This window comes from Apium graveolens, chromosome 2, assembly GCF_009905375.1.
Source record: "Apium graveolens cultivar Ventura chromosome 2, ASM990537v1, whole genome shotgun sequence".
In the NCBI taxonomy this organism is placed as follows: Eukaryota; Viridiplantae; Streptophyta; class Magnoliopsida; order Apiales; family Apiaceae; genus Apium; species Apium graveolens.
This window is the reverse complement of record NC_133648.1, coordinates 158,033,877-158,044,813: the sequence shown is the minus strand read 5'-3', so window position 1 is coordinate 158,044,813 and position 10,937 is coordinate 158,033,877. Positions and strand designations below refer to the sequence as shown.

Below are 10,937 nucleotides of genomic sequence, written 5' to 3'. Positions count from 1 at the left end.
TGTGTTGTCAATTTCTGTAGACATATAGGAACTCAACATAATTGATGACTATTCAACTTCTATCTTAATTGTGGATGTTTGGTAGAATGGTATTAGTACAATGAAAGTTGGCTTTTATCAGTTTCGTGTTATTCGATTAATATCATCACTGTCACATGCTAAAGGTAATAACAATGGCTATAGAAGGAAGTAATAATGAAGTTGTGATCTCATGAGTGTTTTATTATTGATAAATTGAAGTGTTAGTTAAGTGGTTAATTAAGTAGTTAATTATAGTTAATATTTAATAAACAATTTTAAGTGTTATTATCTTAACATTGAGAAGTAGTCATACATTGGTGAGTGAGTTAAATTAGACAATAAATTAGTTTGAGTCTCTGAGGGAACGAAGTAGAAAGTATTCTATATTACTTGCGAACGCGTATACTTGCGTGAATATTAGTGCGTGATTTCGCCCTAACAAGTTTTTGGCGCCGCTGCCGGGGACTCGGCGTATTTGTTTAGTTTATGTACTTACCATCATTGGTCATTAGGACTCAGTGATTAGGACGTAGTAGTTAATTACTCTTTTCGGTGGTATTTCAGGTACTTTAGCAAGCGTTTATGCAAACTCGTTCTCGTGCTCGCAAGAGGACCTTAGATACAGCTGAGGAGAAAGACGAAGTTCTTGATATACCGGAGAAGTTAGATTTTGAGGATTCGGATTCATGAACTGAGCAGAAAGAACCAGTAAATATGGGAGATCGTATTGTTCAAGCTGATCCAGCTCTTATGGATTTTTCTCGGCCTAAAATTGATAATATTCAGTCAAGCATCCTTCATCCGGCTATTCAAGCTAACACCTTTGAAATCAAGCCGGGCACTATTCAGATGGTGCAGAATTCTGTTTCTTTTGGAGGAGCGGCAACTGAAGACCCCAACATGCACATAAGGAATTTTGTCGAGATCTGCAGCACTTTTAAGTATAATGGCGTGACTGATGAGGCTATCAAGTTGAGGCTTTTCCCATTCTCACTGAGGAATAAGGCTAAAGACTGGTTACATTCTGAACCAGCTGGGTCAATCACTACGTGGCAAGATCTTGCACAAAAGTTTCTGGTGAAGTTTTATCCAATGGCAAAGACTGCTGCTATGAGGAGTGCTCTTACTCAGTTTGCGCAGCAACCTACAGAATCTATGTGCGAGGCTTGGGAACGCTACAAGGAAATGTTGAGAAAATGTACACATCATGGAATGCTGGATTGGATGGTAATCACTGGTTTTTATAATGGTTTGGGGGCCCAATCTCGGCCCATGCTCGATGCAGCAGCTGGAGGCGCCTTATGGGATAAAAGCTATACTGAGGCGTATAATCTTATCGAGACGATGGCTGCAAATGAGCATCAAAACCCAACTCAGAGGATGACGTCAAGCAAGGTAGCAGGTATTCTAGAAGTTGATGCAGCCACCGCTATTGCAGCCCAGCTCCAAGCGCTATCAATGAAGGTTGATTCTTTGGCTACGTATGGAGTTAATCAAATAGCTATGGTTTGTGAGCTTTGTGTAGGTTCTCATGCTACGGATCAGTGTTCTCTTGTCAACGAATCTGTTCAGTATGTGAATAATTATCAGCGACAACAGCAGCCTGTGCCAGCGACCTATCATCCTAACAACAGAAATCATCCAAATTTCAGCTGGGGGAATAATCAGAATGCTATTCAGCCACCATATCAGCAAGGAGTGAGTAAACAGTTTAACCCACCTGGATTCCAGCAACCACAGCAGTATGCTACAAGGCAATCATATCCTCAACAGGGAAGTGCAGCTGCACCTACTAGTGCTGATTTTGAGGAACTTAAGCTGTTGTGCAAGACTCAGGCAGTTTCTATCAAGACCTTGGAAAATCAAATCGGTCAATTAACCAATGCAGTGCTCAATCGTCAACCTGGCACTCTTCCCAGTGACACGGAAGTACCAGGCAGGAAGGAAGCTAAAGAGCAAGTCAAGGCTATTACCTTAAGGTCTGGAAAAGTAGCTGATGCCGAAAAGGCAAAAGAAGTCGAAGCTGAAGTTAGAGATGAAGAATCTAAGCAAAAGGAGAAAGCGGCGGAACCAAGGAAGACTACTGTTGAACACACTCTGCCTGAGGCTAATATAGGGGAGAAATAGCTCTATCCTCCACCACCTTTTCCTAAGAGATTGCAGCAACAAAAGCTGGATAGACAGTTCGGGAAGTTTCTGGAGGTGTTCAAGAAACTTCACATCAATATACCTTTCGCTGAGGCTCTGGAACAAATGCCTAGTTATGCGAAGTTTATGAAGACTATTCTTTCAAGGAAGGTGAAACTGGATGACCTTGAAACCGTTGCTCTCACGGAAGAATGCAGCGCGGTTCTGCAACAAAAGTTACCACCAAAACTGAAAGATCCAGGAAGCTTCACCATTCCTTGCACCATTGGCAATCTAACTTTTGACAAGTGCCTTTGTGATTTGGGAGCAAGCATTAATTTGATGCCCTTGTCGATCTTTAAAAAGCTGGATCTGCCTGATCCAAAACCCACATACATGTCGCTACAATTGGCTGACCATTCCATTACTTACCCAAGGGGCATAGTTGAGGATGTGCTTGTCAAGGTGGATAAGCTCTTCTTTCCTGCAGATTTTGTTATTCTGGATTTTGAGGAAGATAAGAAGATTCCCATAATCTTGGGGAGGCCTTTCTTGGCTACTGGCCGTACCTTGATAGATGTGCAAAAAGGGGAACTTACTATGCGGGTCCAAGATCAGGATGTGACCTTCAATGTATTCAAGGCAATGAAATTCCCTACAGAAGATGAGGAGTGCTTAAAAGTGGATGTGATTGATTCTGCGGTTACTTCGGAACTCGATCACATGCTAATGTCTGATGCATTGGAAAAGGCCTTAGTGGGGGATTTTGACAGTGATGATGAAGATAGCAACGAGCAATTACAATATCTGAACGCTTCTCCCTGGAAGCGAAAGCTGGATATACCATTTGAATCTCTTGGTACTTCTGACCTCAAGAACGCTGAAGGGAAGCTCAAACCATCAATAGAGGAAGCACCTACCTTGGAGCTTAAACCATTACCTGAACACTTGAGGTATGCTTTTTTAGGTGATTCATCTACGTTACATGTTATTATTTCAGCTGACCTTTCAGGTAGTGAGGAAGACAAGCTCTTAAGGATTTTGAGAGAATTCAAATCGGCTATAGGATGGACCATAGCAGACATCAAGGGGATAAGTCCTTCATATTGTATGCATAAAATTCTGCTAGAGGAAGGAAGTAAGCCAACTGTGGAACAGCAGCGAAGACTGAACCCGATCATGAAGGAGGTGGTGAAGAAAGAAATTCTGAAATGGCTAGATGCAGGCATCATTTATCCTATTTCTGACAGCTCGTGGGTGAGCCCTGTACAATGTGTACCTAAGAAAGGAGGTATCACTGTGGTCGCAAATGAAAAGAATGAGCTCATCCCTACTCGAACAGTTACAGGATGTAGAGTATGCATGGATTATAGAAAATTGAACAAAGCCACAAGGAAGGATCACTTCCCTCTTCCATTTATTGATCAAATGCTTGACAGATTGGCGGGACATGAGTATTTTTGTCTTCTGGATGGTTATTCCGGGTATAATCAAATTTGTATTGCACCAGAGGATCAGGAAAAGACTACCTTCACTTGTCCATTTGGCACATTTGCTTTTCGTAGAGTTTCGTTTGGGTTATGTGGCGCCTCGGCCACCTTTCAGAGATGTATGATGGCTATATTCTCTGACATGATTGGAAATAACGTCGAAGTGTTCATGGATGACTTCTCCGTCTTTGGACACTCATATGATGAATGTTTAAATAATCTGCGCGCCGTACACAAAAGATGCGTGGAAACTAATTTGGTGCTTAATTGGGAGAAATGTCATTTTATGGTGCGTGAAGGCATTATCCTTGGGCATAAGGTCTCTAGCAAAGGTCTGGAGGTGGACAAGGCCAAGGTGGGAGTCATTGAAAATCTTCCCCCACCTAATTCGGTGAAAGGAATCCGTAGTTTTCTCGGTCATGCGGGTTTTTATCGGCGTTTCATCAAGGACTTTTCAAAGATATCTAAGCCGTTGTGCAATTTACTTGAGAAAGATGTGCCTTTCAAATTTGATGATGAATGTTTGGCAGCATTCGAGACTCTCAAGGAGAGTTTGATCACGGCACCAGTTATTACAGCACCAGATTGGACAGAACCGTTTGAGATGATGTGTGATGCGAGTGATTATACGGTAGGTGCAGTTCTGGGACAGCACAAGAAAAATCTCTTCCATGTGGTCTACTATGTGAGTAAGACTTTAAATGGGGCCCAATTGAACTACACCACTACTGAGAAGGAGCTTTTGGCTATAGTCTTTGGCTTTGAGAAATTTCGATCTTATCTGCTTGGTACGAAAGTGACAGTATTCACTGATCATGCAGCTATTCGCTATCTGGTTTCTAAGAAGGATTCGAAGCCGAGACTCATTCGTTGGGTGCTTTTACTTCAAAAATTTGAGTTAGAGATCAAAGATAGAAAAGGTACTGAGAATCAAGTAGCTGACCATCTCTCTAGGTTGGAGAATCCCGATTCTACTTTACAAGATAGGACGTTAATCAATGAATCTTTTCCGGATGAGCAGTTGTTTGCAATTCAGGAGGAAGAACCATGGTTTGCAGATATTGTAAACTATCTTGTCAGCAATATAATGCCTCCTAAATTGACATCCGCTCAAAAGAAGAAGTTTCTGCATGAGGTGAAGTGGTATATGTGGGATGAACCATATTTGTTTAGATAGGGAGCTGACCAGATCATCAGGAGATGTATCCCGTTCTGTGAGACGGAGGGGATATTACGAGACTGCCATTCCACGGTTTATGGTGGACACTATGGAGGTGAGAAGACGGCAGCTCGTATTCTGCAAGCAGGTTTTTTTTGGCCTACCTTGTTCAAGGATGCTCATCAGTTTATTTTAAGGTGTGATCGTTGCCAAAGAGTGGGAAATTTGTCAAGGAAGGATGAGATGCCATTAAATGTGATGCTTGAAGTCGAGGTCTTTGATGTATGGGGAATCGATTTCATGGGGCCTTTTATCTCGTCTTGCAATAATCAGTACATCTTGCTGGCAGTCGATTATGTCTCAAAATGGGTCGAAGTTAAAGCTTTACCGACAAATGATGCAAAGGCAGTGCTAAATTTTCTTCATAAGCAAATTTTCACAAGGTTTGGAACACCTCGGGTAATCATAAGTGATGAAGGATCGCATTTTTGCAACCGTAAGTTCACTTCTATGATGCAGCGTTATAATGTAAATCATCGAGTAGCTACTGCCTATCATCCGCAAACAAATGGTCAAGCGGAAGTGTCTAACAGAGAGATAAAGCGCATTCTAGAGAAGGTTGTTTGTCCGTCAAGGAAGGATTTGTCTTTAAAGCTCGATAAAGCTGTTTGGGCTTACAGAACAGCATACAAAACTCCACTTGGGATGTTACCGTTTCAGTTGGTGTACGGTAAGGGATGTCATCTACCGGCGGAGCTTGAGCATAAGGCCTACTAGGCATTGAAGAAATTGAACCTGGATTTAGATGCAGCTGGTAAGAAAAGAATGCTTCAGCTTAATGAACTTGATGAATTTCGACTTCAAGCGTACGAGAATAACAAAATGTATAAGGAAAAGGTGAAGAGGTGGCATGATAGGAAGCTACATCCTAAGTTATTTGTGCCAGGGCAACAAGTTCTGTTATTCAACTCTCGGCTCCGAATTTTTCCTGGGAAGTTGAAATCAAGGTGGTCTGGACCTTTTATTGTCAAAACTGTGTTTCCACATGGAGCAGTGGAAATTTTTGAGAATGATTCGGACCAAGCATTCAAGGTTAACGGTCAGCGGTTGAAGCACTACTATGGAGATATGGCAAACCGAGAGGTGGTTAGTGCCATTTTGTTGACTATTTGAGAAAGGTACGGAACATCAAGCTAATGACGAAAAAGAAGCGCTGCGTGGGAGGCAACCCATGAATTGTTGTTACAGGAACCCTTAGAAGTTAATAACCTATCCAAAAACACAAAAAAATCAGAAAACAGGGGCTGAAAAAAAAAATTCCAGAGACCCTCTGCGCGCCCGCGCAGCTATGCTGAGCGGCCGCGCAGCTTGCCGCGCGCCCGCGCAGAAATGCTGAGCGGCCGCGCAGGGGTCGAGTTCCAGAAAATTTTTATCAGTTCAGAAAAAAAAAAACAAAAAAAACAAAAACACAAAAACCCATTACAGCCCATAAACCCACGAATTCTTTTCCCATTACCCCATGATTTTATCCCTCAACCCCATTCCTAATCTAATTTAACCTACTCCACACCCTATATATACATACACCTATCCTACATATCTCCCACAACTTCCTACACTCAAACCCTCTCATAAACATCAAAAAAATCAGTTCTTACACACTTTTATTCATAAATCAATGGCACCCAAGAGAGCATGCACTATTGACAGCAGCAGCACAGTTCCTACTGCTGATTCATCAAGGGGTACTGCTGCAAGGCCTCGGTTAACTGACAGAGCTGCGGAGGAGGAGTACACTAGGCTGTTGGGGAAGCCGATTATGAAGGAGAGGGGGTTTTTACCATCAGGGAGGGATGGTGAGTTGTTGCCCATGATTGCAGAGAAGGGGTGGATAGCTTTTTGTGAGTCACCCGAAGCAGTACCGATGAGTGTTGTTCGCGAGTTCTACGCGAACGCGAAGGCTGAAAAGAATGGGTTTTCTGTAGTTCGTGGGCTGACGGTTGATTATCATCCTGCGGCGATTCGCCGTGTGATTGGACAGCGAGAGAGGAAGCCCGAGGAGGAGAACTGGAATGAAAAGACTGCTGAGGACTTTGACTTGGATTTGATTTGTGCGACTCTCTGTCGACCGGGCACAGTTTGGAACCGCAGTCCAGCCAATAATGAGTATCGTCAGTTTCCGGCGATCGCCATGAACAGGTATGTCCGTGCATGGAATGCATTTATATGTGCTAATATTTTGCCTTCTTCACATGCACACGAGGTCACAGTTGAAAGAGCACAGTTGTTGTGGGGAATTCTGAATGAGGAATACTATGTGGACCTTGGTGAGTTTATCTACCAAGGAATTCTGAAGTTTTTGAGGGGAGCAAAGCATATGAACATCCCTTATGCATCCACGGTTACAAAGCTATGCCGAGCAGTAGGAGTGAACTGGCCGGCTCATGAGCAGTTGCAGTTGCCAGCAGCTCCGATAGATTCTGGCACTCTGAATGGGATGCAGGAGTGGACCGGTGGTGAGCCTGAGGAGCATGGGCCGGGTTATCGTCTTCCAGGAGGGCGTCCAGCACGAGGTGCTACTATGGCCAGGCCAGGGCGTGGTGAGGCTAGTTCTTCGAGAGCTCAGGAGGGTGCTGGGATGGGTGATGCCCAGTATAGGAGGCTTTCACGGCGGATGGATGCCATGTATGAGACGCAGAGCAGGTTTGCTCAGGAGCTCACCCTTGCGTTAGGGACTGCTTTTCGAGGCCTTGGAGCTGATATCCAGTGGCCAGTTTTTGGTGAGAACTCTGCATACCCGCCGCCTGATACTCCACCCACTGAGGGTGATGATGGTGATGACTCCGAGTAGGTATACCATGTGTTCCTTTCTACTACCTTCACTGGGGACAGTGAAGATTTTAAGTTTGGGGGTGGTAGTTAAGGAATATTTTGTGTGTGTCATATAGCTGCATATTCATGATAGTTAGTTCATATAGTTGCATAATTTTTGCCATATAGTTTTTTTTATATATAGCTTTATTTGTTTGTCATATCATATAGCTCATGCATATACCATGATCCCTTTTGCAATGATTTATCGACTGACTTGTGATATTGATGCGAGTGTAGTGATAGCATTAAAGTGATATTAAGTTGTGTAGGTTGATATGCATGCTAGAAGCACTTGTATTTTCACTAAGTCTTAGAGAATGCTTAAGGGCTAGATTGTTGTTATGATCTGATTATTTTCGAGGATAATCTATTTATTATGCTTAGAATTTGATAATAGGTTCTTAGTGGTAAGGGCATGAAAAAGAAAAAAAATGGAGTAAAAATGGAATTTGTTGCTAGTTGTGGCTAGGCGTCAAATGGCTAGTAGCCGGCTCGCATGTTATGCGAGTAGTCTAGGGTTGAGCAAGATGGAGCGAAATGCACTTGCTCAGAAAAAAAAAATTTGCATAATTGATCAAGAGTGGGCTCTTTGGTATTCGAGTTATTAAGTTCTTAGGGGACTTTGTGCCTAGTGACCTAAGGCTTTTAGAGTCTGGGATCCGCTAACCTAACGCTCGTTACATGGATACCATTGTATAAGTCTTTTGTGGACCTCACTCATTGCACGGTCAAATAAGCATTTGAGTTGTAAATAAAAAGCACGATTCCGTAGTAAGCTTCAGAGTTCTTGTAGTGTTGTATATCACTTTGTGCCTAGAATTTTTATTCTTTATATAATCGTAGGATTGCCTTGAGGATAGTCTAGTCATAGTAATTGGTCTAGTTCCGAAGCATATCTGTTAAGCATTTGCACACACCACATTTCTGGCTGTATGTTTGTTTGCATGAGTTTATTGATCTTTAGTGTCTAACTGCATTCGTTGAGACGTGACAATTTGGTTGGTTAATTGTAGTAAGGGGGATCGTTGCATTTTCATATAGATTGCATTCATGCATATTTTTTATTTTGAGTCTGTGACGCTTGAGGACAAGCATCGAATTAAGTTTGGGGGTGTGATAAGTGGCATTTTATACCACTTAGAACGTCTTACAATGGCTTAAATTGGTGTCTTGAAATCAAGTATTTTGTGTATTTGATGTGTTTTTCTAGTGTTTATGCATTTCAGGGTATTAGTTGCATTTCGGAGGAGGAATCATCAAGAATAAGCCTTGGCATGTGTTCATCATTGAGAGAGGAAAAGAACGGGCAGATTACGGCGAAGAAACGGAGCAAACCTGGAATTTTTCCAGTAGGGTCCTATGCGCCCGCGCAGCAATGCTGAGCGGCCGCGCAGCAGCCTTGCGCGCCCGCGCAGAAATGCTGAGCGGCCGCGCAGGGTCGGGGGAAAAGATATATTATTTTAGACTTCTACTTCTGTTTGGCTTCCAACTTCTATGTAATCTGAGTTTTATGGGACTATTATATAGGTAGATTGGAGACGTTTTTCACAGAGTATTGAGAGTATTAAGAGTATTAAGAGTATTAAGAGGAGATTATGTTTTAGATTGTGTTTTGCAAGAAGTGAAGGAGATAAGGAAGAAGACCGATTTAGCACACAGCAACGAAGAGGAAGCATATATTCTTGTGATTCTTGTTTCGTTGTAACGTTGGATGCTAGTTTTCTTGCTTTGACTTATTTACTCTTGTGACGTACTCTATTTTAATATAATCAGTTTAGTTATTATTTTCTTGTGTTGTTTATCATGATTTCATATGAACCCATGATGGCGATAAGTTCTATTATGGGCTAATCGTGATCATGGGGTTGCAACGGATTTATTATGAAATTCTTTAGTTAATTGTTTAATACTTTAGTATGTGATGATTGCATGATATCTAGTATTGGTTGTGCATATTCGTCTTATGTGCGTCGCGAACATATAAGATAGGGTGTTAATCTCTTGTGAAGCGACGGTGGATCTTGAGATTTAGAACTTGCCATGCTAGCATAGGTTCATGTACGTTGTGCATGATTAGTGGGTAACTCTAACAGTTTTATTTGCCCTATGTAATCAAAAAGGAATAACTTGTGCTTAGATCGTTGTGTTGTCAATTTCTGTAGACATATAGGAACTCAACATAATTGATGACTATTCAACTTCTATCTTAATTGTGGATGTTTGGTAGAATGGTATTAGTACAATGAAAGTTGGCTTTTATCAGTTTCGTGTTATTCGATTAATATCATCACTGTCACATGCTAAAGGTAATAATAATGGCTATAGAAGGAAGTAATAATGAAGCTGTGATCTCATGAGTGTTTTATTATTGATAAATTGAAGTGTTAGTTAAGTGGTTAATTAAGTAGTTAATTATAGTTAATATTTAATAAACAATTTTAAGTGTTATTATCTTAACATTGAGAAGTAGTTATACATTGGTGAGTGAGTTAAATTAGACAATAAATTAGTCTGAGTCTCTGAGGGAACGAACTAGAAAGTATTCTATATTACTTGCGAACGCGTATACTTGCGTGAATATTAGTGCGTGATTTTGCCCTAACAGTGCAATATCAAGATTTCTCAGGAATGAATAACATATTAATCAAAATAATCAATAAAGCATTATAACAATTTTCTACTTTATCAAGCCATCACCATTACTTTGGTATACTAGCATGGTACGACTTTTGATCTACTAGCAATATATACTCGAGGGTTCATGGCATTTCTATATAATACGAAGATAGATTTGAGAATCACTTGGTTCAGGTATAATAAGATAAATCAGGATACTCGCATCATATATATAGGAACTAGTTATCACACATTCGCAGTGTAAACTAAAAAGCAGATTGAATCACTTGCCTTGAGAAGGCTGGACTGGACTGGACTGGCAAGTAGGAGCAACTGGAAGCTTTACTCGAACTTTATGGAAAGTTTACCCTCGTCTCGAGATCCTACATAATTAATAATAACCTCATTATAATATATTCTCACCAACTCAATCTATTTACAACCCGAAATTAAACACAAATGGCACTTAGGCCTATATGCACGCAATCTATAATCACCTTATAAATATAGTAGTACACATAGCCACATATACTCACATACCATATTTAAGTACCAAATAATATCACACACGCCATATTGCAACACTAGGCTTGGATGATCTCGCTCCACAACTTAAGCCACTTGATCGCTAAACTAGACAAAATCTCCAA

The 10,937-nt window shown here is 41.3% G+C and overlaps 1 non-coding gene across 1 annotated transcript; it reads right to left on the bottom strand.

The window, feature by feature from the left end:
• Positions 1-1,128: 1,128 nt before the first annotated feature.
• On the bottom strand, positions 1,129-1,235 carry LOC141709940 (small nucleolar RNA R71). Its single transcript, XR_012570491.1, has one exon. It is a non-coding gene; the product is annotated as a small nucleolar RNA R71 (small nucleolar RNA).
• Between the last annotated feature and the right edge of the window lie 9,702 nt (positions 1,236-10,937).